Source organism: Vicugna pacos, unplaced genomic scaffold (assembly GCF_048564905.1).
Source record: "Vicugna pacos unplaced genomic scaffold, VicPac4 scaffold_112, whole genome shotgun sequence".
Taxonomy (NCBI): Eukaryota; Metazoa; Chordata; class Mammalia; order Artiodactyla; family Camelidae; genus Vicugna; species Vicugna pacos.
In genome coordinates, this window is record NW_027328792.1 from 80,974 (window position 1) to 106,007 (window position 25,034).

The following is a 25,034-nucleotide window of genomic DNA, read 5'->3' on the forward strand; positions in this document are numbered from 1 at the left end:
GAAGAAACATTATCTTTGAAAATTGTGCAAGCACTTTGGTGGGATCTTCTCTAAGGCTCAGCACTGCTAGGGAAGGGATGCACCTGTGGCACTTTGATGTATCCTACACCTTGTTCTGCTGGAGAGGAGCGTCCATTTGCTCTTCCTTCCAGGGTACCTCCTGGGGCCTCTGCCTGCTCACATTGTCACCAGGGCTGGTTGTCACCGGGCTAAAGACCTGCCAGGGTGATGGTGGCCAATGCTGTCTCTGCAGTCTGTCTGTCTGCCTGTGTCCTCACCTGAGAGGTCGAGCATCTCCAGCACAAACCGGCCACCTGCACTGCCTCTCGTTGGAACTGACTCTGTGTGTTTTGTTTCTTTTCAGAACACTGGGCTTCAAGAGCTTTTTGGACCACAGGGATGTGAAGCTTTTTTCCGACCTTGGGTCATGAGGAAAGGTTTCTCCAGGCTGTGGTTTGTCTTTCCAGCTGTCTTTCTTGGCCTTTGTTTTCTGCTTTTGTTTGGTTTGATTTTGCCACAAGAAGAGCTAAGCATCTCCCTTCTGGCTCTGATTTCACACTTAGAACAGCAGTGCCTACCCCGAGATTATACACAGAGTTACTAAAAGGGCTTCATATGGTACGTCTCATCTTTAATCCATCTGGACTTTCCTCTCAAAATACAAAAATGCTAATTCACGTGAAAAAAAATAATTCACCCGTCCCTACTTAAGATATGTGGGCAGACAAACCAAAAAAAAGCCACCTTTTATACGATTTCATTGATAGGGAACCTCCAGGATAGGTAAAGACATAGAGAGAGAAAGGGGATTAGGGCTTGTCATGGGCTGGGGGAGGTAAGACGTGGGGTGCTCTTTGTATACAAGCTTTTACTTTGAGGAAGGAAATAGTCTGAAACAAGTGGTGCTGGTCTCACAGCACTGTGAATGCAATTAATGCTCCTTAAAATTGCACAATTTAAAATGGAAAAAGGCTAAACTTTATTCTTATATACTTAAAACAAAAATAGAATATAGTATAATAGAAAAGAAAAAATCTGACTCCATAGAAGATCTGTCCTTTTGGCTTTAACCCTTTGCCCTCTTTTCTAGGCTTAGTTTTACTAGCTCTGCACCTTTGTAAAACAATGTTGCCTTTAGCCTTAAATATACAGGAGAGCCTACTTTCAAGGCTCTGATTTTTAAGGATATTAACACTTTTGCACTTATATAAAGACAACAGGTTGTAGAATAGAAAACTACTTTTGTTTTGTTAGAGGACTTACAGAGGCCTGGTCTACATAAACAGCTGTAAACCAAGATAATGGCGGACTAATATCTTGGAGAACCATCTTCCACATGTCAACTTCAGGCTCTTATTCTGCTAAAAAGTGGAGGGGCTGTGGTTGGTTGTTGCAAACTTGTTGGTGTAGAAATTCCTTGTTCTTGGAATCCTTTGCAGCTGTCCACGTGGGTCAGATCATGGTGTTTCTGCAAAACCTGCAACAAAACTAACTTTTTCTATTCTGCAACTTGTTATCTTTATAGGAGTGCAAAGTGTTAATATCCTTAAAGCTCAGACTTTTGAGAATAGGCTCTCCTGTTTATTTCAGGCTAAAGGCAACCCTGTTTTACAAAAAGTGCAGAGCTAGCAAGTCTAAGCCTAGAAAACACTGCAGAGGGTTAAAGAAAAGGAACAGATCCAATATGGAGTCAGATTTGTTCTTCTCTATTACAGTGACTTTTGGTGAGAGCTAAGTGGATGATTCCTGGGTGGGTCCTCCACTGTCCCAGGCTGGATTTCAGGCAGGATCCTTGCCAGATTCACCATGATTTTGGACCTAATCTACCGCAGAGAAACTGACAATTATTGGATTAAAATTACCTTTCAAAATCCCTTCAATTGCCTGTAAACTATACCACAGCAGGGGATGTCTCATTGGCCAGTCAACTGCCAGTCTCCCCTGATGCAAGGGACAAGCGTCGCGGTGAGATCCATGGTGGCCTGGCCAGTGCACCTTCCTACTTTGCTCTAAAGCTTTGGATTCCTCACTTTGACACTTTAAAAACTCCCTTTCCTCTTCCCTCTGGCCTGGTGTGAATGAACAAGGTCCCTGCACCCACCTGTGCTGAGTCCATGCCATGCACACAGCCCCATGCACACAGCCCACCATCTGCTGTGTAACCCTGGGATCAAGTGCAAACTCTGAACTCCCCCACACCAAAGGTCCGCGTGCCCAGTGCCTCCGCCCTAGGGGTCCAGATCACCATCAGTACCATCAACCACCCAAAGCCCAAGGCCAGTGGCTGGCAGCCTGGGATCAACCTGACCCATCGGGTCAGTTGAGGCACAGGCTGCGGGGATCAGGGTGCCAAGGCGGGAATTGGAACCACCTTCAGCCCAGCCTGCCTCACCCTGTAGTCTCAGACATTAACTATGAAGGTGCACACTAGGCTCGATCCCCCACTGGTGGCAGTAGTCATCATTACTGGAGCACGGATTTCCCCACCCCAACCACAGGGTGGGGGTGAGTGAGTGAGCTCAGAGTAGGGGTGCACTCAGATTGAAGGGGATCCCATGGTGTGGGGGTACAGGTTGAGAGGTGTGGGGCCCGATCAGAGTGGAAATGACCTGGCTGAGAGGTGAGGGGGATAATTTCAGGTTGTTGGGTGTCCTGTGTTGAGGCATGAGGGGTAAGCTTGTGGGTGTAGGGGCCATAGGTTAGGACCTAGCAGGATGGAGTGTCAGGGCAGGGACAATGGTGTGAGGAGAAGGAGCCCTGTCTTCAAGGTCTGGTGGGAGACTGGGCCTGGCCAGTGGTGGGAGGGTAGTAACAGGGAGGGGAAGTTGATCAGGGGAAGTGGGGCTGGGTGGGTGAGGCCTAGCCTAGGGCAGTCGTGGTTCTAGTTCTGTGCCAGGACCCAGTCGGTGGCTGGGTGAAGGCTCTGGGGATGGAGACCCAGCGGGACAAGCAGGAGGGGCCCCACCTGGCTCCTCCCGGCCCCAGCGGCCAGGGCCGGTAAAGCAGGAGACCCACCCGAGCAGTTTGCGCTGCGGGCGGGAGGAGGAGGGGCGCGCACGCGCAGACGGACAGACGCGCGGACGCCGGAACCCACCCAGAACGCGTGGAAGCTGGCGGCAGCCGGTTGCTCCTGGACCAGCTCCTGGAAGAGGAACACGGCCTGGGGCCTGGGCCGCCGCTTGCCCGCGGCTCGGCTGCCGCTGCCGGACAGTTAAGAGGGCGCTGGTAGGGGCGCGCTTCTCGGGGACCCGGCGGGTGACGCCTGTGCTGTGCAGCTGAGGATGCGCCCAGGGAGGGGTGCGGAGGTGAGGTCCCGGCCGCGCGTCCCGTTAGGACCCAGAGGCGGGTCCCAGCCGCCGCTGTGGTTCGTGGTAACCCCGGTATTAGTAGTTCCTGAACACCGCGTTTTTGCCGCCGCTTCTACCCGGGTTTAGGAGAGCAGGTACAGCCCCGGGAGTTGGGAGGGCGCGTGGACGGTTCCAGAGCATCTCCGACTGGCCCTCAGACGATGGCCTGCTCCTGGCAGGCGGGTGTGGTGCGGTCGCGGGGCCTCGGATGGAATGGGGACTGCCCCATGAGAGCCCCTGGATTTGCTCCCATCTTACCCGCGGCCTGACCTTGGGGGCGGCCTCTAAAGACCCAGGTTAGTGGGACTCAGGTTACAGGTCAGTCTGCTCCTGGGAGATGGGCTCGGTGCGATCAGTGTGCTGGGATGGCTGCAGCAGCAGCGGGAAATTGTTGCAACCCCCGCTCTCACAGGGCAGCCCCAATCCCGCCATAGCAGCCGCCACCTTTCCCTGACAGCACAGCACCCGCCTTCCAGGAGCAGGCTGACCTGTAACCTGAGTTCCACGAACCTGAGGCAGCAGAGGCCAAGCTCAGGCCATGCGCTGGGGAGTTTGAAGCAAATCCAAGGGCTCCCATGGGCAGACACCATAACCCGCCACTGCCTACGACCACACTGTGCCCTCCTCCCGAGAGCAGGCTGACCTGCGGACCGTGCCTGGAGCAGCAGAGGCCGAGCCCTTGACAGGCCGTGGGGGAGATGGGGGCAAATCTACCAGCTTGCCAGGTCGCTGCCCATCTCCCTGCCGCTGCCCCATGTTCGTGGACCACTTGTTTTCAAGTCAGTGGTTTCCTGAGAGGCAGGCGTGGTGCAGTCAGGTGGCGGGGGCTGCAGGGAGGGGTGCTGCCCCAAGGGGAGCAGGTGGACTTGCTCCCATCTCCCCTAGGGCCAGACCTGGGGACGGCCTCTGCTGCCCCAGGTTTGCAGGACGCATGTCATGTCCGCCTGTCCCTGGAAGGAAAGCTCAGTGTACTCGGGGCAGCCTCAGTGGCTGACAAGGATTTTAGAAGTCGGCTCTAGCCCAGCATAACTAACTCTCCTTTCTTCTCTTGCTTCCTCAGTTGGTGGCTGTATCGGCTTTTTCATTACAGGTTATTGCTAGATAATGAACATAGGTTTCTGTGCTATATAGAAGAAACTTAACTTAAAATCTCTTTTTATATATAGTGGCTGACATTTGTAAATCTCGAACTCCCAAATTTATCCCTTCCTATCCCCTTTCCCTGGTAACCTTGACTGTTTACTAAGTCTGCAAGTCTGTTTCTGTTCTGTAGATGAGTTCACAGTGTCTTTTTCTCTCTTTTTTTACATTGCACATATGAGTGGTATCATTTGGTATTTTTCTGTTTCTGGCTGCTTTCACTTAGAATGATGATCTCTAGCTCCATCCATGTTGCTGCAAATGGTTTTATTTTGTCCTATTCATGGTAGAGTAGTATTCCAGTGTATAAATATGCCACAACTTCTTTATCCAGTCATCTGTTGCTACATTTAGCTTTCCTCCATGTCTCGGCTATTGTATACAGTGGTGCTGTGAATACTGGTGTGCAGGTATCTTTTCACATTGGAGTTCTTTCCAGTTATATACCCAGATGTGGGATTGCTGGGTCATAGGGTAAGTCTACTTTTAGTTTTTTCAGGGATTTCCATGCTTTCCATAATGACTACACCAAACTAGATTCCCACCAGCAGTGTAAGAGGGTACCCTTCACTCTACAGCCTCTCTAGCATTTATCATTCATGAACTTCTGAGCGATGGCCATTCTGACTGATGGGAGCTGATACTTCATTATAGTTTTGATTTGAATTTCTCAGTTTATTAGTGATATCGAGCATTCTTTCATGTGCCTATTGGCCATTTGTGTCTTCATTGGAGAAATGCTTCTTTAGGTCTTCTGCCTATTTTAAGATTGAGTTGTTTGTTTTTTTGTTATTAAGTTCTATGAGCTGCTTATATATTCTGAAAATTAAGCCTCTGTTAGTCGTATCATTTGCAAATATTTTCTCCCATTCGTAGTTTGTTGTTTCCTTTTGTTTTACTTATGGTTGTCTTTGCTGTGAAGAAATTTATGAGTTTAATTACGTCCCTTTTGTTTATTTTTTTCTCTTATTTCCATTGCCTGGGTAGATTACCCTAGGAGAATGTTGCTAAGATTTATGTCAGATAATGTTTTGCCTATGTTTTCTTTTAGGAGATTTATCATGTCTTGTCCATCTGCATCTTAAGTCTGTACTCAACATCTGTGCTTCAGTTTTGAATTTTGAGCTTCTTAGAGAAAACCTACTCTTAGCTCATACGTCAGATTCAACATGTCTAAAGCTGATTTCATAATCTTTTTTCTTGCAGCGTCTCCACTTATTCAGTGGGATAATCATTCTTCCGGTCTTGAATACACAAAGGCTTGGAGTGGTCTTTGATTTGTCTTTCTCTCACCACCCTCCACATTTTGTCAGCTTCTTGAACTGTATGTTGTTGGTTTCAAGTGTCTATTCTGATTGCTGATACTCTGATGAAGAGCTTTCATCCCTGATACACGAATTTTTCCTTCTGCTGAATTCTTGGATATTCTCTCCCCCCCTTTCAGTCAACCTAGAGTTTTGGTGCTCCAACATCTACAGTCAAGTCAAAGACTTAACACAACCAGATCTCAGCCAGGGAGTCTCGACCCTTCATCATTTTGGACTTACATTATTTTTTCCAATCATTATGTAACTTAGCCTCCTAGGGTAACCTGTGCCTTATTAAAAACCAGGAGTCACCAGCCTTTTCCTATCCAGTCCTCAGTTAAAACAGATTAGAATTGCCCTGAGAACTAGTTGGAGCCCCATCCCCTTCATAGAGTCTTCCCTATTTATTCCAAATACTTCTAGCTCTTCTTTGTATTCCTGTACTGTTTATGATCAGTAGCCTGTAATCTTGGATTTGAGTACTGACTTGGTACCATTCCTGGGTGATTTCCAATGTGTCTCCTCACTTAGCTGGTAACTGGAGAAGACTCACTTGTTCAGCCTCCTTTATACCCCTCACCCTGCTTAGCATCGGGCAATAACAGGCATCCAGGCAGTGCTTGCCTTCTTTATTTATTCGCAGTGGTGGTGGTGTGGATTATAGCTAATAACTATTAATTCAGTGTTGCAGTTAAAAAAGAAAGCCAAGAAAATCCAAAAAACTTTATCTCCATGTTCAGTTTAGCGCTTTATCTCAATAGTTTTCTTAAGACTGTGTTTACATTCACATAGTGTTCAGTGCTTGTACAGTTCCCTGAGGCAAGCAGGTGAGATGTCATTATGTTTGACTTTCACGTTACATTTCATATTGGATATATTTGTGTAATGACAAAACCTTATTTTATAAGTAAACAGCCGGAAGCCCAGAGAGACTAAGAGCCTAACCCAGGATCACCTGGTTAGTGTTTGGCACAGGCCAGGACTGCAGTGCACATCTTCCAGCTGATCCTCTTCCAGTGCCTTTTCATTCCACTGCTGGGAAATGTAGCCCCATCAGCCAAACGGCCAAGTCACATTGCTGCCCCTTTACGTGCCAGTGATGGCAGTGCTACAAAAAGTGGCAAAGGAAAGGTCAGAAATAGGAGTGATAAAAGACATGGAAGTGCTGGAAATGGATCCTCAACCTCCTCCTCCCTACTTGAGCGCCTCACAAGTGTCCCACTCTGAGAGTGCTGTTCATTGTTTATAACATAGCCTTAAAATCAGACTGATCTTTTATAGGACATGCTTTTATCCTGGTCCCTTTCCTGCTAGTAGTCACCGTCATGGGCAGAAAGTGCCTGGCTGTGCTCTGTTTGTCACGTAGGTGGGAGGGAAAGTGGGAGAGGGAGTTGGTTGAACTGAAGCCGAGCTTTTTACAGCTCTGTTGTTCTAGGACCAGAGCAGTTCCACTCTTGCTTTCATCACCTCTCCACCTCCGAGTCCCAGCCACCCATTCCTGCCTGCTTCCCCACATGCCACGTCCTGGGGGAGGACAGAGTGGTGGGCAATGCCCCCTCCGCCCTCTGTTCTGGGAGGTGCAGGAGTCTGCTTTAACTTTTGAGCTGTTTTGGTAATTGGGCTTTTCCAGCTTTTCTAGACATCTCCTTTCCAGCTCTGAGAAATTGGAGATGTAACTTAACCATACATGGACTATACTAAAGTATTCAGTGACATTAGTGTCATGTTGTCTGTAATTGTGTTCTGTGACTGGATAGGAGGTTTTTTATCTCACAGGATGCTTCACATCCAATTCTAAAGGCCTAGAGGCTGCAGGTGTAATCCAAGTCCTTACATGTCTGTAAGGTAGACATGAACATTATTTGATAATATGACCATATGTTCATAGATTACGGTTAGTCCACTGGCTCTGTATCTAATGAAAGTTTAAATATCAAACGCTTGAAGAAAATTTGCGGGCCATGTCTTTTTGCCTGTAAGTAGTTGCAAAAACTGAAATCACAACTCTACCACAAGCCACAGTGTTTCCCAGTAGAGAAAGCCCTCTAATTTTACAACCTCTAAGTAATGCAGTGGTTCTTTGAGTGAGATGAGGGATGCCAGAGTATTTTTTGGGACACTAGAGTGGGATGACAAGCATTCTGGGACTGGTTACAGTTGAATCTCTACTTCCTATATCCTGGACTGATTACAGAGGCAATGTTAGTGCGGTAACCATCTTGTGGATGCAAGTGTAGCTAGGAAGACAACAGAGAAAATAGAAGGGATATAAAGTAATGGAGGGACTTCATAGCAGTACAAATGGCGACTTTGACACCACCAGCTGCTGATGTGAACTTTGCAAGAATTTGTGAGAAGTGGTGGGTGTCATTGCAAGCAGGAGAGTTCTGCAGCTTTTGGGGTGAACAGGCAAAGGGGAGAGCAGATATGGTGGCTATCCAGGGGCTACTTTTGTCCTGAATGTGAAAATGTCCAGTCCCCTGTTCAATTTTGCAGCCACAACTTCACATGACTCAGGGCGTTATTTCCACCAGAATACCATAAAAATATAAACAACCTGTTTCCCAAAGTGTTTGTTCTCGATCTGAGATGATTGTCCTGTGGTGGTAGGTAAGTGGGCGATGGGGCCTATTACATCACCCCCTTTCACTAGAAGTCTACCTCGCTACTTTTCACCCTACTCCTAGAGGTGCTGTCATTCTGTTACACCTAGGCCTGTAAGACCGTCTTGCCTGAATCCTCACGTGAAGAGGGATGGTTATGTGTAGTTTTAAAAAATTGCTTGGGTCATGTGGTCCTTTGTTCCTTCCAATGGAAATCACTATTCCAGAGCAAATAGTATGCCTCCATAGAAAGTATATTGTTTGTAAGTTGTCTTCAGAGGTTTTGCAGTTGGTTTAAATATTTGCTTGGTGATGGCATCTTGATTGATTGAAGGAGGCAACCCTCACTAGGGGCATTGTGTGCTTTCTGTCTGAGAGTTCCTTTACTGGCAGCAGAGTGTTCGTAGGCAGAGTTAGAAAGTTACCTGGTCTGAGAAGCCGAATTTGCCCGCAGCTGGGAATTGGCAGAAGAGTCTGTTATGGAAGGAAAGCTTTAGGATTATCTGGTAGCAGAGTTCTGGGATCCAAACCCCGGGAAACCTCAGCTTTTGTAGAGTATGTTCTGTAACAATAGGCTATAGGATAATTTTTACACTTGTTATAGGATGTAGAGTTGGGGAAAGGCTTAAAAGTGAAAGAACCTTAAAAGAGAATCTCCGAATATTTTAAAGAAGACAGTTCTCAGAATGAGAGCTTTTCTGGAAAAGACTAGCTCTTCACTTCACAGGGGAAGCAGGGAGCAGGTGTAACTGCACTTACGGTAACTTAAAAGGTAAACCTTACCCTCCCACTTAGCTGTTTCCTGGTGTAGGTTCATCTCCCACATCTGTAGTTTTAGACCTGATGTGTCATTTTCTGGTACTCCATTCTGCTTCTTAGTGAGAGACTGACCCAAAGTCACATAGCAATTGAAAAATTGCGCAAAGGTCTTTATTGTTAAAAATGTAGACCTGTGGCAGGGTGCTGCATTTGCAATTGACTTTCAGTACAGAGAACACTGAAAAGAATGCAGTGTTATTTCTTTTTTTATTCCTTTAAGCCTTTGAATAGAAGGTTTTCTTTGCAGAGTTTCTGGAGTACATCAGAACAAGCAGGAACTAAAATAGCTTTAAGAAATCTCCAGTATAGACGTTGCTTATAGTGTGGTATCTGTCTTATGTTAATTCTTTAAAGCAGGAAGTTGTAACTCTCAATTTCTTAAGCAAATATAAACATTCTTGACTCTTATTGACATTCTTTGTGGGGTGAAGCTGCTTTTGCTTCCATTCTGAGCATTGAAAGGCCTTCTATGATACTTCTACCAGTCCTCAGTATTTTATTTTCCCTCTGTTGTGAACTTGTTTTTAAATTTGAAGCAGATATAAATATCATTAACTTGCTACATATGTAGATATTCAGTGTTACATAGTCAGAAAGTTTGTGTACATCACACGTATCTACATAATTCCCCCCTTTCCAACTGTGTTCCTGATGAAAGGATGGTGGGAAATGGCATTATGGGCATATGTCTTACAGTACACAGTGTTTCCCCTGTTCCCTCTACCATATCTGGATGTTCTTTCATCTTTCAGCTTCTAGACTTACTTGCTCTTTTTCTTAAGCAGGTGTATCTCATCCCCCTGCGCACACACACATGTGTACACACACACACATTCTACCGTAGGGAGTAGCGTGCACCATCCAATTCTCCCACTCCAGCTCTGGACCCACCCACTGGAGGCAGTGTCTTGCACGAATTCATTTGTAAGTTGCTTTTTAAAACTCGAGTGGTCAGGAATTAGGACTGATATCCACACCTACTAGGCAGGCCCTCAAGGACAACTTCTATGGTTAATGCCAGGTTATCTTAATGTTTGACTACCTGGGTTTCATGTCTTCCTGTGCCACCTGTGTGACCCATGATTCCCACATTTCTGTCTCCTGCTAGAATTTTTCTCTCCAACTCTGGACTCTTACAATCTTCTACTGATTTGACACCTTCAATTGAAACTCTGATATCTTAAAAGCAACATGTGTAAAAACTGAGCCCTTTGTTCTCCTACCCCCCAAACTGGTTCTTCCTGCAACCTCCCCCATTCAGTTAGTGGAAACTTAATCCATCCAGCTGCTTGGGTTAAAAAGCTTAGAGTTACTCTGACTTTCACTGACATACCACATGAATTCTGTCAATAGATCTGGTTTAACACTGCCTTTAAACCATATCCAGAACCCAGCCACTTCTCACCATGGCTCCTGCCTCGACTGCTGCTTCCCTGCCCTGAGCCACTGTCCTCTCCTCCTGCACAGCCCTTTTCAGAGGCTTCCCACCTTTCATCTCTGACCCGTTTTGACTATTCTCACCCGGCAGTCAAGTGAGCCTCGAAAACCTAAGTTAGATAGTGTCGTCCTTCTGCAGTGCCTCCCCATTTCACTCTGGGTAAAAGCCACAGTCCTTACAATGTCCTCCAAGGCCATGAAGGACCTGCACTGACCCTTCTCTGCAGCTCCAGCCGTGTCCCCATTCTGGAACATGTGAGGTGTGCGCTGCCCTTGGTGATGGTTATTCCGTCCACCTGGGACTTCTTACCTCCAAGTCTTAGTTCTAACCTCAGTCCTCAGTGTGGCCTGCTCTGGTATTTAATACAACATCACCCTCATCCCATACCCTCAACTCTCTTTACCTTGCCCTTTTTTGATTTTTCCATGGTTCCTCTTTCCTAACATGCCACCTCCTCTGCTGCTCTGTTGTGTGAATTGTCATCTCCACCCCCATCCCAGCTAGACTCCAACCAAGCTCCGTGAGGACAGGAATTTTGTTTTGTTTATTGATCTATTCCAAGTGCCTAGACTAGTCCTGGGTACATAGTAGGCAGTCAAAAATTATTTGCTGAATAAATTTAAAGACTATTTTAAAAATGAATCATCCTTTCAGGAACGGGTGAGGATCGGAAGCTGCATGAAGGAAAATGGTGCTGTAAATATTGATATTTGCCTGTTGTTCTTTGTGTGATATATATATGTGTTTTAGTCTTAATTTGGTATCCCAGTTTCTTAATTTAATAGCTGTATTAAGGTGTAATTTACAGGCCATAAAATTCACACATTATAATTGTACAAGTCAGCCATTTTATCTATTTCTAGATTTGTGCAACTTTGTCCTCATAAAGTCCCCTTGTGTCCGTCCATATGCAGTTTGCCCTCCCCTCAGTGGCACCCTGATTTTATTTCTTTTTTTCTTTTGGCAATCACATCTCAAACGGATAATTTACACAGCAGTACTAATATAGCTTTGCACTTTTTGAAATGACACACTTAAATATGAAATTAGCGGTCATTGCTGAATGTAGGTAGCAGTATCCGACATTGGTGAAAAGAATGGACTTGAGTGTCAGACTGGCTGCAGTCTTACCCAGCTCCACCATTTACCAAGTTACCCAAATTATTTTCTGCCTCAAGCTCTTTATCTGTTATATGGGGGTAATAATAGCAGCTTACAGAGTTGTTGTGAGGATTAAGCAAACAGGGAAAAAAAATTTAGTATAGTGGCCTGCTTATGTTATTACCTAAGAAATGGGCTTATGTTATTACCTAAGAAATAGCCTTGCAGGTAAAGGGCAAAATTCAAATCAGTTTCTAAAGTATATGTAAAATATAATCCAGTTCCTGCCTGGTTTGTAAACACGTATGCCTACTGAAGAATTTAAAAGCAGGCTAATTTCCAACAGAAAAGATCATTTCTCAGCATTTCTTTCAAAGATAGCTGCCAAATCACTTTTACTAAATGTTCCATGCCCAACTCTTACAGAAATTTGACACCACGGACGTAATTATCTACATTTTTGTTAAAATGATTCTGACCATCAGGAAGTGTTCTCAATTATATTTTAGCCTTTATGTTGAGAAATACTGTGAGACTTCTTCTAAATTAATGGGTGGGGGCATTCATTGTAGCTCTTGTAGCCTGATAAGCCTGCACTAAATTATCTTTTTTTAACTTTTAATTAAAGTAATAAATTAATTTTTTGCTGGGGGGTGGTAATTAGGTTTTTATTTATTTATTTTATTTTTAGAAGAAGTACTGGGAATTGAACCCAGGCCCTTGGGCATGCTAAGAACATGATCGTCCACTTGAGCTATACCCTCCCCCCTAAATTATCTTAAATAAGGTCTTTTTCTCTGTTTTGTTAATTTATGTACAGATGCACAAAGCAGGGTCATCAGAAGCCTCTCAATCACGAAGATGATAATAGTGAAAAACATTGCGCAGTGACAGTGAATCCTTGGCATATGAAGAAAGATTGTAAAGTCCTGAATGAATTAAGAAGGTATTGTTACATTAACATACGTGTAAGCATGGCTCTCTTACCTTTATTTTTCACTTTATAATGAAGATAATCCCCAACCGTCACGGTTGCTTTGTTTGATAGAGGCCATATCTAAACCCTTTTCTGCAAGTTTTTTAAATAAGAAAGAGCAGCTAATTTATCAGAAGTGTGAATGGTGTAATCTGGTCTGTCTAGTATGGTAGCCACGAGCCACATGTGGCTATTGTGAATTGAGATGTTCTATAAGTGGAAAATACATAATAGATTTTCAAGACTTCGTACAACAAAAATAATGTAAAATATTATTAATAAGTTTTAAAAGTGTCAATCACACTTTTGAAATGATAGTGTATTGGATATTTTGGGATAAATGTAATTATTACTGGAATTAATTTCACTTATTGCTTTTTATTTTCTAAATGGAATTACTAGAAAATTGTGACTTGCACTATGTTTCTATTGAGAGTGCTGGCTTCTAACTTATTGCAAATAATATGAAAAGAAAACTTTGATTAAAAATTTTGTAATTGAGTCGTTGATTTACATCATATTAGTTTCAGGTGTACAAAATAGAGGCTCAACATTTTCATAGATTATATTCCATTTAAAGTCACCATAAAATAATGGCTATATTTCCCTGTGCTGTATGATACAGCCCTGTAACCTATCCATTTTATACGTAGTACTTTTTACCTCTCAATCCCCTAACCCCTCCCTGCCTCCCCTCTTCTCCTTCTCCCCATTGGTAACCACAAGTCTGTTCTGTGTACCTGTGAGTCTATTTCTGTTTTATTATAGTCATTAATTTGTTTTATTTTTTAGATATACATATAAGTTAATACATAGAATATTTGTTTATCTTTCTCTGACTTATTTCACTAAGCATAATACCCTGTAGGTCCATCCATGTTATTGAAAATGGCATTATTTTATTTTTTAATGGCTGAACAGTATTCCATTTGTGTGTGTGTTCATGGTATGTATATATGTGTGTGTATATATATGTATACATGTATATATACATATATATATATATATAATATACCACAACTTCTTTATCCAGTCATCTGTCAGTGAACATTTGGGTTGTTTCAGTGTCTTGGCTATTTTAAATAGTGCTGCTGTGAACATTGGGGTGCATGTGTCTTTTTGAATTAAATTTTTCTCCAAACATATACCCATGAATGGGATTGCTGGATCACACGGAAGTCTATTTTCATTTTTTTATGGAACCTCTCTTCTGTCCTCCATAGAGGCTGCACCAATTTACATTCCCACCAATCGAGTAGGAGGGTTCCTTTTTCCTTAAAAGGTAAAAAATTCTCTACATTTACCTACCTTCCTTTCAGTTTAGGACACAGTTTGGCAAAAACCAGATAGAATTTAATAGGAGTAAATACAGTATTTATTTTGAATGTCCATGCATTATGGATAGATATGTTATTGATGAGTTGGTTCCCTATTTTTGTAGGTGCAGATGTTTTTATAGCTTCACAGACATTTCAGTCTTGCAGAGAGGAAAATTTCTTTTTATTTTGCTGAACTTGTCCGGGTGTCTTTATCGGACTTGGTCCAGGCCTGCAGAGGTGAATACACATCCAAACCTGAACCATTTGAATGTCTGCAAGATATTAAGAGTCTAGAATATCAGATCTGGACTGTAACTCTGGTAAATGACATCAGTGACTAGACTCAAGAAAACTCCATTTGAGGACAAAACCTTTCATAAGCCAAAAAGGCTTTGAAATTGTGGCAAAGCCAGAGACTTTTGTGCACCACTTATGGCCACAAACCCATGAGGACAACCACAGGCCTTCTGGAGTGCCAAGGAAATTCCATGTGAGGAGTCCAGCACTCACAGGAATCCAACAAGTCCCTGTCTGCCAGAACACTTTCATTGCTACTGTGCTGTTTTGAGTAAATGTCTTTTCATCAGGTTCAAATTGGTTTGTTGTTATTTTTTTGCATAAAAAAACAACTTCTTGTTCCCTGGTGAAAGTAAAAGCCTAACATTTTCTGATTTCTTTTGACAGAGAAAACATGAGCCTGTGGATCTAACCTCATCTGTGATGGTCTGCAGCTGGGAGCAACCAGATCAGTGTCAGTCCCCTTGCAGCCATTGGCTGGGAGCCTGCATGTTCCTTGGAATGGTATTTGAAACATGTCACACTAGCCGTGCCTTCGCTGTGGGCTGGGAGGCGAGTCACTCAGAATCTGCATTATGGAATGTATGTTTCAGATCTACAGTTAGGAGATCTTTTTTAATAGCCAGAGAATATAGTCATAAATATATCTATTAATGTATTTATGCAAGAACATTTTTAAAGATTTTTTTATTATAAAAAGTTTCCCCCCAAAATTGAAAATGAAAGAACAATGGAATTAAAAATCATCTGTACCTTAATTATACATAAAGAATCATAAAATCCTTCTAAACTTTTTTTGTTCAAATGAAGATATTTTTCCCTTCCAAAAAGGAAAATTATCATTTCACATTTTTTTACTTTCTCCTTTTATTATATATTCCATATCAATAAATATAAATCTTTTAAATCCCTTTTAATGGCTGTTTAACACTATATTGAACAGATATGTAAATAGTCCTAGGTTTCAGAAATTTAAAAAATTGTCATTACAATACCACTGCAAAGAATATTTTGGTGTTTCTATTTTTAGTTACTAATTTGGACTAAAAATTAACAAGTTTGCTTTTCTTCATCTAAAACATTGGTTATTTTACGAAGGAACTGTAAGGATTTTAAATAACTTTTCAGTAATTTCAACAAAGAAATTATCTTTAAGGCAAAAATGTATGATGGATTGCAAATCTATTTTTATTATATCTTCACTTTTACCAGTGTGACATATGTGTGTGTTTACACAAGTGCTTTAACTACCAGCAACGTAAGAAAAATCTGTGTACTAAAAATGTGAAAATACTTTCCCGGTTTGTGTTTTCATTCTCCCAATGTAGGTTTTGGATGACAAGCTTGTATTTGCAAAAGTACACCCACTGTGGGAGGTGTTCTGTACATACGCTGAGATACTGCACATAATATTGCCTCTGAAGCCCAATGATCTGAAAACCCGGTCCTCAGCCTTTGATAACTTGAGATGTTTTATGAAAGTCCTCCAAGTGGATGAAAGTATCAACAACCGGAACAAGAGCTTTTCTTTGCCCTATTTGAGAAGAGCTCCGTGAATGACTTTTATATTCAGCATAGAGATACATTCTCCAATCCAACCACCAGAAACCGCATTGTAAGTCTAAACCGAGTTTAGCTGCTGTCTTGGGGGTGATTTAGAACCTGCTGTTGAATTATCAGTGATTTGGTTTGGTTGGTTTGATTTGGTTTTTAAAAGCTGCCCATAAAAAGGAAAAAAGAGAAAGAAAAGAAATATGCCTACAGATTCCTGTTAGGATAGTAAACAGTGGCTGGTTAGTTACCTTGTATAAACCACAAGCTCTCTTAGAACATTTTTAGGTTTACTTCATCCTTTCTCAGATCAAGTATCAAGTAAGGGACAGTGTTAAAAAAAATTCAGGATTAACAGGTTTGTGAGCTCCAGGATTTGCAAGGCAGCTTTCCCTCCCCATGGTGTAAGTCAAATGGCAGAATTGAAATAAAGCACCTCATGTATCCTCCGGTGTTAACAGGAAAAGGCTAATCTTCTTGACCTTGTTTCTTCCTGGGTAAAATGAAGATAATATATCAGGAGGCGACAAGCTCATTTAAGGCAGGAAGCATGTTGTCTTGTTCACTGCTGAATCTCAGGCACTGGGAAGGCTGAGTTTAACGAGCGAATGAATGAACAAACTGTACTTCCCCCACAGTTACCATGTGGGACAGTGAGGATTAGAAGCTAAGAGCATAGACTCTAGAGGGGAGGGCACAGCTCAAGTGATGGGGCGCATGCTTAGCAAGCATAAGGTCCTGGGTTCAGCCCCCATCACGTCCTCTAAAATAGACATATAACCCTAATTACCTCCCCTCCCCCACCAGAATTACCTTATTATCTCCCCACCACCAAAAAAAAAAAAAAGAGAAGTGGCCAAGAGCGTAGACTCAAGCTGGAACACCTGTGTTGGTTTCTCGCTGTCGACCTTGTAAATGTCATTTACCCTCTGTGTCTATCAAGTTCCTCACCAATAAAATGGGGATAATTGTAGTACCAACCTCGTAGAGATGCTATGGGGATTAATGAATCTGTGTCAGTGATACAACAGCCCTGGCTTATATTAAGTACTATGCATCTGTCAGCTCTTTTCATAATTACTGACAGATGTTATTATCGACAAAAGACGTATTAGTTCTTTGAAAGAGAAATGCATGTTAGACCATTTCATTTATCACTTTCTGTAATTCAGGCTTTTCCCTCTGAAATAACATTTTATGTCTGTGCACTAGAAAGCCACAGGGCTTTCCAAATTTCATCTGTCTGGGTTCTTGTCATGATGGCAATACTGCAGATTGCTGACATTTTTTAGGGACTCCGTCTGAGATGACAGCAACCCCTTAAATTTACGAGCGCTTCTCTAACTGATAACATCTCGCTAGAAATGAAGTTTTTATAATGTAACAGCTTCAGATGCTTAATGATGCCATAAATGCAAGGATGTTATATCTAAGCTCTTTAAATAAATCTTGTCATTGAAATAAAGGAAATACTATATTATAGCCCTCTATGACTTTGTTATCTTTGCTATCTGTTTATCTGACTCTCTAAGACCAAAGAAAGCAAATACTAAGATTGATCATTACTACTGTGTGGTACACGTATTTGTGGATGAAGACAATATTGAAATGCACTGTTTAAGATATTAAAATGGACATTAAACAGCTTCTTGATGCACATGCATGAACAGAACAGGGAGCTGGGTGCAGGGAGCAGACACTGAGCTTCCTGGATTAGAGACCCAGCTTAGCAGTCCAGCCCAGCAGTCCACATGTTTCATATTTATGTCCCAGCAAAATTAGCAGTGAGAGTCTTAAATGAACTTTGGGGACACTTGCAAACAGCTGTCATGATTACTAATGTGGGACACCAGGATTCTACAGTGTTTAGTTGGCATCTGTGCATAACCAGTTCTTTTCCACTAAAGCTTCTTGTAATTGCTGGTCCCACATCCAGGTTGAGGAATCATCTCATGTGGTGTTTGGGAGGGAGGTAAGTGGAGTCAGGACCCATGTTAAGGCTGGGTGGGTAATAATCTGGTGCTAGTACAAGAGAAAGGAAAGTAGGTCAGGTGGGAAGGAGAATGACTGGATTTAAACTTTGTTTCTTGAGTAAGCTAAATATATGACATCATGTCAAGTTACTTTGTTGTTTATATTCCATTTGCTGTCACCAAATTACTACTGAATTGTGGGGACAAAAATGCCTGGGTTTTAGAATTGACCCTGCCCCTAACCTGCCAGAGTCCAGGTTCCTCTGGGTGCCCAAAGAGGGGGCTGGACCATCAGGTGTCCCTCCACTGCAGCAGTTTGGGCACTTGGGTGGCCTAGATTTTTGCTGTGGAAGACTGGCCCGGTTGTAGGACATTAAGCATCTGCAAGGTGGTCCCAGGACTGTGACATCTAAGCGTTCCTTTCCACCCACGTTTGCAAATGACCCTCAAGGGGTTAATATTAATCCTGGGTGAGAATTATGAAAAATTATATGGTACCTCCATCCCTCCTGGCAAGTGAGGGCCCCTTATTTACAAATGACCATGAAGTATTAGCACCAGATTTTATCAACAGAACATGTGAACATTTTGTGACAGTGACACTCACCTGTTTGCTTCTGATTCCCAGTGCCACTTCAACCTCCATCAGAGGACTTCAGCTGCCCCAGCGATCAGGGCCTTCTGTACAGGGAATGGGCTCCTCCTCGAAGCACAGACAAGCAGCAGCCCTTAGGTCTCATCAGGTGAGCTGTTGTGGAGAGCACTCCAGTGGGAAGGGCTCAGGGTTGTCCTCATGGCATCTGAGTGTGACAGTCCTCCAAGAGTGTTAACAACCAGGAAGCTCACAGGAGCTCTGAACTTCGTTGCCCCAAGTTTTTACTGCAGGCTTTATTACAAAGCCATGATTTATTGGGTCACTACCGACATGGCTAACCCAAACCCTAACTGTAAGTCAAACCTTTCCTTAGCCCTAAACTTTGAGCCCCTTCCTCTCCTGGTGGCCACTCACTTGTCACAAAGCTTAAAGCCCCACTCCTCTAACCACATGGTTGGTGTCTCTGGCTGGCCAGTCCCCATCCTGAGTCATCTCATGAACACAAGCCATCCAAGGTTCCACCATGAATAGCATAGACACTCCTATCTTGGGAAATTTGGAAGCTTTAGCGGTTGCTGCCTAGGAACTGGGAAAAAAGACCTACCAAATTCTTCATTAAATAGGAGTAAATGTTATATTTCATTTAAATTATAAAATAAGAGAGAAATTCTCACTGCTTTTCTGTATCTGCTGTTCGACACCGTTTCACTACACCACGTGATTGTAATGTCGTGCTCAGCATGTGTCTTCTCAGAGCACCAGCGCTGGCTGCTCCCCGGGAGCTTATGCTGTTTGGGCAAGGCTGCTGGGGGGATACAGGCCAAGGACAACCGAGAAAACAAAAATAATCGGGCAAATAAGGAAACAATGTCAGATTGAAATGAAGAAATAACACAGTGTTGAGATGGGAGTCTTGGGGGGAAGTGAGTTAAGAAAGTTATCTTTGAGTAGGTTACATGTGAGCTGAGATGGTGAAAAGGAGGCTGGAATTTGAAGATCTGGGAAAAGTCACCCATGGAATAGAGGCAGCTTGTCTATTGGCCCTGAGGCACAAATGTGCTCAGCAGGTTTGAGGAGATACTGGAGCCAGCGCTGGTGAGAGTGATGAGACGCGAGGTTTAGAAGGGCATCAGGAGCACGGAAAGGAGTGTAGACTCTAAGCGCAGTGAGAAGCAGTCATGATAGCTTAAGCACTAAAGTAATTTTCTCTCATTCACATTTTGCAAAGATAATGTGGAGAATGTATAGCAGGGACTCAGGAAGCAGGGAGGCCAGGTAGGAAGCTCTTGGATTGGGCCAGATGAGAGATGGTGGGAGCCAATGAGGAATGCGTTTGGGGAGTGGGGCTGACAGGATGCAGTTATGGGCTGGCTGTGGATGGTTAGGAGAAGAGGAGGGTCAAGGTAGCCCCAGGTCGGTCTGGAGCCAGGTGTCTGTTCTTTCTTTTCTCAGTGCCCCATGCAGTTGCCCATCTACTTGGGCAAACCTCTTAACCTTCAAAGTGAGGGTTTTAAAACACTGAAGTCTATTTGTTGTTTCACATTTTATGGAAAGATTCAAACATGTACAGAAATAGAGAGAACAGTACAGCCAGCCTGCCTGTATCAGTCACCCAGCTCCAGAATTATAAACTCAGAGTCACTGTTGTTGCATCTTTCATCTCCATCTCCTCCCCTCCCCCACTATGGGGTCATTTTGAAGACAATCCTACATAGCTTAACCTTTCATTAGTGAAATGACAAGGTCTCTTTCAAATAAAATTGGAATATTCTTTTTTTTAGGGTTACAAAATAATTCCCTGCTTGTCACAAAAATACACTTTTAAGTAGTTTTGGGGTTGAAATCAAGATCCAGACAAGATTCAGACATTGCAGCTAGCATATCTCTCAAGTGTGTTCTAATCTATAATTTTCCTGTTTCTCATTTTCCTTGAAATTGCTGAGGGGTTTCTCTATTTCCTGTTTGGCTGATTTCATTCTCCCCTATGGTGTTAGACTTGTTTCTCCATCCTATGTATTGGCTTTAGCTAAGTGATTTAATCCTCCCCTAAAAGCTTGGTCTGATTGAGGTTCAACTTTGTGCAAAAATATTTTTTATGTGAAGTTTTGTACTCCTGTCATAAGGTACATAATATTACAGTTGACTCTCTTTTTTGTGATGACAGCAGCGAAAAATGATTGTCACCCGGGATCATTATTTCATAAGGAATTTTATTTCATGTGGTCATACTCTAATTTCCTCCCTCAATTATCAGCAGGATCAGTCACGAAGAGGCACTTTCTCCTTAACCCGGGTTATCCTTTAGAACACAGTTTTAAAGGAGGATATTTGTTAATATGTAAATATTTAAAATTGATAACTTTTTTTCTTTTTAATTTTTTTTTCTAATGGAGGTACTGAAGATTGAATCTAGGACCTTATGCATGCTGAGCACACACTCTGCCACTGAGTGTACCCAATCCCAGTTGAGATTCATATTTATTTGATATCTTCCTTCTGTTATTTTTGTTTTGTGTTATACAGAATTTGAAGGCAGGGCAATGGGTTTGACCGCTTTTTAATCATTCTTTATGGGCTTTTGGGGTTTGTGTGTGTGTTTGTGTTTGTAAAGAAAACAATTTTCCCACTATTTTAAGTATGTATTGCTAAGGCAATTATGTTGATCTTTTCCCTGCTCCTGGTCCATGTATTCCCTTGTTACTTCCCACTAGTGGCCCCTTGAGCTCTGTGACAAGACTAGCATGTCGTTAATCCATGTGGAAGGAGATCTGAAGAGATTTATTCAAGGAGATGAAATTTGTAGACAATGTATTGGAAAGTATTGTGAAAGTTGTTCATTAAGAGAAGGTCTGAGGTTGAATTGTTAAGTGCACAGAAATCTAAGCTATGAACTACCAAGACAATTATTAACTCCAGGAAAACAAAGTAGGGAAGAAAAGGTAAGACTAGCACAAATTGCTACAGCTTTGAATAGTCTGTACAGAGTAATAATAATGTAAAGCAAGGATACTGAGCTGATGAAAATTATAATGTAACTGTATTAAAAGGTTGGAAGAAAGAAGGTTTGGGTATGTAGATGAGATGGGGTTTGAAAGAGATCTGAACCCTCATTTTCCAAAATAGAAAGTTAAATAGGTGATACATAAAGCTGAAAAAGTTATTAGGCTGTGTTACAAGGATATTAGTCAGAGAAAGGGAGTAAGTATTCCAAGAGTCAGCAGTAGGAGCTGAACGTGGTTGTTTCTGGCCAGGAAATGGGGCAGTTGTTGGGAACTGCTCCTTTTTACAATCGGTGTTCGAGAACTGTTTGACTCTTTATTGAATGTATGGCATTAGTTTGATAAAAAGAAATCAAAGCTGAATTTTGAAAAATTTATGTTAAGAATTGGGGTGCTTTTGCAGAGAGAGATAACAATCAGCAAAACTACATTTGAAGGGATCCTCATTATTCCTTGCATTTCAGCAAGGACTAGGAGGCAGACATCTGTTTAAGGTTCAAAAATTCTGTCTGACCTTCCTGCCGACTTGTAACCTTTGGAAGTAATGAACTCCCCGTCACTGTAAATATCCAGGCAGAGGCTGCCTGACCAGCTCTCTAACTGTAGCAGGGTGTGTTTACCATTGGGCAGTTAGAGCAGGCAACTTCTAACATTCTTTCAGTTTTGAATTTGGCATTTTCAGGATGGATAGTTGATAAGAATGTATTACAAAAAGCTTAACAAGAAAGTCCAAGACATCTCAAACCCATTGCCAGGGTTTTCTCTGCCAGACACCATCCTAAGCCTGCCACCAGTGAGGCAGGCCACAAAGCCCAGTCACATAAGAATGAACACACTTTGTCGCTCCTATCTGATTTGGCATCAGTCTCAGCCCTTTTCCCCATGGAATGGTCCACGCCCATGTCTCTGACGATGGAGCTGGTCTCACAGCAGCTCTATGAGCACTGGTCCAGCCCAAGGGATTCCTGCGTGAAGTTTTCCAGGATTCCAGGCTATTCTCAGAGCTGAGTCCCCCTTAGGCTAAGCCCACGGAACTCATCTTAGCTCCAGACTGAGCCGGAAGCCTCAGAGAGAACTCAGAGCTGAGGAAATCCACAGGTTTTACCCAGCACTGCCGAATCATCAGTGAGCCAGTTGAGGGAAGGATCAGCAACAGCAAGACACACCTGAGCTGCCGTCTCATTGTTCCACCTCATCCCTAAACCCTCTGTGTCTGCCTGTCTGTGTCGGTCTCCCTTTTAGGATCAGCCTGGCACCACTTCATGCCCTGCCTCCTTTCTTCTAATCTTGCCTCCCTGGCCTGTTCCATCTACTCCAGATTAACTGAGAAAAGGTTTTAAAACCTAGGAACAACAGACGTGCTAGATACAAAGAATACAGGGCAATGTCTTCCTCAGCCACATCCCTCCTGCCCTCTCCCATTCCCTCAATGTCAATGAGTTTTATAAATATTTTGTCAGACAGACATTGCACTCGCAGTTGTTATCATTATCAGCCATTTCCTTATTATCTGTGGTTTATGATGCATTTGCTCCAGGGACTTTCCCGAGATAAGGCAGGAGCAGATGACTGAGCCACTTGTTGATGTCCACTTGTGTCAAGCCTGTTAAGAATGATTTTTGGGGGGATTTGTTGAATGTGCCAGACTGTCCAGTGAGTGGTGATGATCCCCTGCATCTGCTCTCGAGTTGGCCTCATCCCCTCCTTTGCTCTGTTCTCATTTATCTCTCTTCAGCAGGTGAGCCAGTGATCTGTACTTCTATGATACATAAAACACTTCTTATTTCATGGTAGAATTTGGGGGCTGCTATGAAAACGGATATGTTTTAAGAGTGAATTGAGTCGGAGGTTTAAACTTAAAGCCCCCTTGATTTAGAATCAGAAATTAATATGATGGAGGGAGGGTATAGCTCAGTGGTAGAGTGCATGTCTAGCATGCATGAGGTCCTGGGTTCAATCCCCAATGCCTCCATTTAAAAACAAATAAATAAACCTAATTATGCCCCCCAAAAAAGAAAAAATAAATTAACATGAGGATGAAGCTACAGAGTGATTATTTGTGTCTTCTGAAACTTCCTTCTGTCTTTCTGCAGGAAATTCTAAGGAGAGAAGTTCGGAATCTACTTTGCTTGGCTGGGCTATTACACTCAGATGCTCCTCCTGGCAGCAGTAGTGAGGGTGACTTGCTTTCTGTGTGGATATTTTAATCAAAATAACTGTACCTGTGGGTAACTTGTCTTTATTCCTTCTTACCGTGCTTACTTAACTTAGAATGACATTCTCCAGGAGCATCCATGTTGCTGCAAATGGCCCTATATTGTCAGTTTATATGGCTGAGTAGTATTCCATTGTATAAATATACCACTTCTTTAGCCAGTCATCCGCTGATGGACATTTAGGCTATATCCATGTCTTGGCTACTGTAAATAGTGCTGCTATGAACATTGGGATGCAGGTGTCATCCTGAAGTAGGGTTCCTTCAGGATACATGCCCAGGAGCAGGATTCATAGGTCATATGGCAAGTCTATTCCTAGACATTTGAGGGAACTCAATACTCTTTTCCACAGTGGCTGCACCAAACTGCATTCCCACCAGAAGTGTAGGAGGTTCCCCTTTCTCCACAGCCTCTCTAGCATTTGTCATTTGTGGATTTTTGAATGATGGCCATTATGACTGGTTTGAGGTGATACCTCATTGTTGTTTTGATTTGCATTTCTCTGATAATTAGTGACATTGAGCATTTTTTCATGTGCCCATTGATCATTTGTATGTCTTCCTTGGTGAATTGCTTGTTTAGGTCTTCTGCCCATTTTTGGTTTAGGTTATTTGGTTGTTTCTTATTAAGTCATTTGAGCTGCTTATATATTCTGGAGATCAAGCCTTTGTCAGTTTCATTTGCAAAAATTTTCTCCCATTCTGTAGGTTGTCTTTTTTTTACATATGGTGTCCTTTGCTGTGCAGAAGCTTGTAAGTTTCTTTAGGTCCCATTTGTTTATTCTTGCTTTTATTTCTATTGCTTGGGTAGACTGCCCTAAGGGAACATTTCTGAGATGTATGTCAGATATTTTGCCTGTATTTTCTTCTAGGAGGTTTATTGTATCTTGTCTTATGTTTATCTTGCTGAAGAGACTGTCTTTATTCCATTGTATATTCTTCCCTCCTTTGTCGAAGATTAGTTGACCAAAAGTTTGTGGGTTCATTTCTGGGCTCTCTATTCTGTTCCATTGGTCTATATGTATGTTTTTGTACCAATACCATGCTGTCTTGATGACTGTAACTCTATAGTATTGTCTGAAGTCTGGGAGAGTTATTCCTCCAGGCTCTTTCTTTTTTTTCTTCAGTAATACCCTGGAATTTCTATGTCTTTGATGGTTCCATATAAATTTTATTGTGATTTGTTCTAGTTCTATGAAATATGTCTTGAGTAATTTTACAGGGATTGCATTAAATCTGTATATTGCCCTGGGCAGTGTGACCATTTTAACAATATTGATTCTTGGAATCCAAGAGCATGGGATACCTTTCCATTTTTTAAAGTCTTCTTCAATTACCTTCACCAATGGTTTAT

The 25,034-nt window shown here is 42.6% G+C and overlaps 2 long non-coding RNA genes across 2 annotated transcripts in view; both read left to right on the forward strand.

The window, feature by feature from the left end:
• Nucleotides 1–3,039: 3,039 nt before the first annotated feature.
• Nucleotides 3,040–14,908, forward strand: LOC140694918 (uncharacterized). Its single transcript, XR_012070581.1, has 3 exons — nt 3,040–3,305; nt 12,576–12,701; nt 14,735–14,908. It is a non-coding gene; the product is annotated as an uncharacterized lncRNA (long non-coding RNA).
• A 796-nt stretch (nt 14,909–15,704) lies between these two features.
• Nucleotides 15,705–25,034, forward strand: part of LOC140694919 (uncharacterized) — a 36,749-nt gene continuing 27,419 nt past the window's right edge. Inside the window, exons 1-3 of the long non-coding RNA XR_012070582.1 lie at nt 15,705–15,962; nt 18,500–18,614; nt 23,559–23,643. This is a non-coding gene — a long non-coding RNA (uncharacterized lncRNA). The remainder of the gene's footprint in view (nt 15,963–18,499; nt 18,615–23,558; nt 23,644–25,034) is intronic.